The sequence below is a fragment of the Phascolarctos cinereus genome, unplaced genomic scaffold (assembly GCF_003287225.1).
Source record: "Phascolarctos cinereus isolate Bilbo 61053 unplaced genomic scaffold, phaCin_HiC Scaffold_3;HRSCAF=262, whole genome shotgun sequence".
Taxonomy (NCBI): Eukaryota; Metazoa; Chordata; class Mammalia; order Diprotodontia; family Phascolarctidae; genus Phascolarctos; species Phascolarctos cinereus.
In genome coordinates this window covers 77,478,718-77,482,388 of record NW_027555736.1, presented here as the reverse complement: position 1 = coordinate 77,482,388, position 3,671 = coordinate 77,478,718, and positions in this window count along the sequence as shown.

Genomic DNA, 3,671 nt, shown 5'->3' with positions numbered 1-3,671 from the left:
TACCCATCTTATGTTGTGTATTCTTTTAGGCATGGTAGTTGATCCTAAGCTTCTTGGTAGTAGGGACTTTGTGCCATTTTTGTGTGCAGTTATGCACTCCCAATGGGTTAGAATCTCTTTTCTGCTCCTTAAATGTCTCAGGTTATATACTTCAACACATACATGTATCCTACTCTGATGGCAGCTTTACTACTCACAATGTTATGGCAGTGAGGTGGTACCTTGCACAGATTGTAGGACTTGGATTTAGGAGGAACTGAATTAAAATCTAGCTTAGAAATTTACTGGCTATATGACCTTGGGCAAGCCACTGCCTCTCTATTTCCTTCAGTTTCTTTATCTGTTAAATGGGCATAATCATAGCATTTATCTCCCAGGGTTGTGGTGAGAGGATCAGAGGGGTTTATAATTGTCCAACATATAGTAAAATGTCTGGTACATCATAATTGCTATATAAATATTAGCTGCAAGTATTATTATTGTTAGTAGTATAACAACAACTACTATTACTTCTACTTTTACTACCATAACTACTACTTATTTCACCTGCCTACTCTAATTAAAATATATGTGTGTCAAAAAAATACAGGACACATTTGAGTAGTCCAGTTTGACTCAAGTGTAGAGTATTGAGAGGAACTTTATATGAGAAAAGCCTGTAAAGGAAAAGAGACTTTGAATGTCAGGAAGAAGAGTTTGAACTTTACTCAGCAAACAAAAAGTGAGCTGAGTATTGACCTGATCTATGCATAAGGAAGATTCATTGGATAGAATGTGAGGAATGTATTTTATGGGGGAGATGGCCTTTGTAACAATATATAGTCAAGGAGGCCAGATTATTTCAGGATTTGGGGAAAGGAATTATTTGATGTACACATTACAGTGATTGATTGATTTAATGAAGGTAGTAAATAGAATACCATAGGGATTTAATTCCAATTAACTCTCCATGTGCCTGAGGATTTTCAGCTGGAGTGTACAGAGCTCTTCAGCTGTTAAATCCAATTCCTTCTGAGGCAGAGTCCAGGCTCCAGGCTGCCTGCCCACTCTACACTCCACATCCCTCTTGTAGCCTTCTAAAGGAAAAAGTGTCCAGAGATGCCATGTCAACTAGTCCATAACACCAGGTGTGGAAATTATCTCCTCAGGTGCTCATACTTCAGGGATACAAGTGTTCTTTAAAAGGTTATCATTACACGTACATTAATCTAGCTTGTTATTAACAATTATATACTCATCTTTATGCTGAACAATATCTGTTAACATATCAAGGAAAGAATACACCCAATGGTCTCTAATTGTTTGAGTACTGATAAAAAGGGTAATAAATACTCTTCCAATTGTGTTCTGGAGGCAAGTCCTTTATCCATTCAAACTAGCATAGTGTCATGTTGGCACTTTTTTTTGGATAATTTTTTTTTCAGTTTGCAACATTCACTTGCATTAGATTTTGGGCTTTAAATTTTCTCCCTATCCCACCACTCCCCCCACCCCACCCCAAATGGTGTGCAGTCTGATATAGGCTTTACTTACACATTCATTTTAAGCATTTTTTCCCAATTAGTCATGATGTAAAAAACAATTACGAGTAATGGCAGGAAGCACGAGAATGTAGCAATAAAACAAAACAACAAAAGGAAAAGGAAAGCAAATATTATGTTTCCCTGTGCATTCAGACTCCATAGCTCTTTCTCTGGGTGTGGATAGCAATTTCAATCATGAGACTTTTGGAGTTGTCTTAGATGCTTGCATTGCTGTGAAGGGCCAAGTCTATCAATGTCAGTCATCACACAATGTGGCTGTTACCATGTACAATGTTCTCTTGGTTCTGCTCATTTCACTCAGCATCAGTTCATGTAAGTCTTTCCAGATTTTTTTGAAGTCTGCCTGCTCACCATTTCTTATAGCATAATAGTATTCCATTACATTCATATACCACAACTTGTTCAGCCATTCTCCAATTCATGGGCATCTCCTCAATTTCCAAATCTTTGTCACCACAAAAAGAGTTACTATAAATATTTTTGTACATGTGGGTCATTTACCCATTTTTATGATCTCTTTGAATTACAAATGTAGAAGTGGTATTACTGGGCCAAAGGTATGCACAATTTTATAGCCCTTTAGGCATAGTTCCAAATTGCTCTCCAAAATGGCTGGATCAGTTCTGAAGTTCACTAACAATGTGTTATTGTTCAAATTTTCCCTCATCTTCTCCAACATTTATCATTGTCTTGTTTTGTAATGTTAGCCAATGTGATAGGTGTGATACGGTACCTCAGAGTTGTTTTGATTTGCATTTTTCTAATCAATAGTGATTTAGAACTTTTTTTCATGTAAGTATAAATAGCTTCCATTTCTTCCTCTGAAAATTACCTGTTCATATCCTTTGACCATTTATCAATTGGAGAATGACTTGTATTCTTATAAATTTGACTCAGTTCTCTATATATTGTAGAAATGAGCCTTTATCAGAGACGCTGGTTACAAAAATTCTTTGCCAGTTTTCTGCTTTCCTCCTAAATGTTTAAAGGGACCACAGCATCCCTCTACTTCAACTTGGACTATTTCATTATCATTTAACATTAGAAAACCTAGAATTGCCTGGAAGTTCCAGCCTTGATGATTCCAGCCCAACACGAGGTAAACTGCCAGAAACCTACAGCCTCCAATTCCCAGCATAAGAGGTCCCAGCATGCAAAGCCAGTGACCAAGACCTAGGTTCCCAACACAAGAAGTTTGGGTCAGTACCTTCTGTTCCCCCAGCAGGAGAGCTCAATCTCTTTAAAGGCCAGGGAATAAAGAAACACCATGAGTAAAAAGAAACATACCATAGATTCATATTATGAGAAGAGTGAAGATCAAGACAGAAATTCTGAGGAGGACAACATTGTCAACAAACCCACATCTGCAACATTAAAAGGGAATATGAACTGGTCTGAAGCCCAAAAAGCCTTCTTAGAAGAGCTCAAGAAGGATTTTAATAGTCAAATGAGAGAGGTAGAAGAGTCCTTCAAAAATACAATTGGCCAATTGGAAAAAAAATACTGAAGAAAACAAGTCCCTAAAAAACACAATTGGCCAATTGAAGAAGGAAGTACAAAAACTAACAGAAGAAAAAATCTGTTAAAAACTAGAATTGGACAAATGGAAACTAATGTCTCTATGAGAGAGCAAGAATCAGTCAAACAGAAACAAAAAAAGAAAAATAGATGAAAATGTAAAATACCTCATCAGTAAAACAACCGACCTGGAAAATCGACTCAGGAGAGACAATTTAAAAAATTGGACTACCTGAAAATCATGATGAAAAAAAGAGCCTGGACAGTATCTTTCAGGAAATCATAAAGGAAAACTGCCAAGTCCTAGAACCAGAAGGGAAAATAACCATAGAAAGAATCCACTCACACACCTGAAAGAGATCCCAAATTGACAACCAAGGAATATAATAGCAAAATTCCAAAATTACCAGATGAAAGAGAAGGTGCTGCAAGCAGCCAGAAAGAAACAATTTAAATATCATGGAACCACAGTCAGGATTACACAGGACCTTGCAGCTTCTACATTAAAAGACGCAGGGCATGGAACATGATATTCCTAAGGCAAAGGAGCTTGGAATGCAGCCAAGGATCAATTACCCAGCAAAAATGAGCATCATTTTTCAAGGGAGG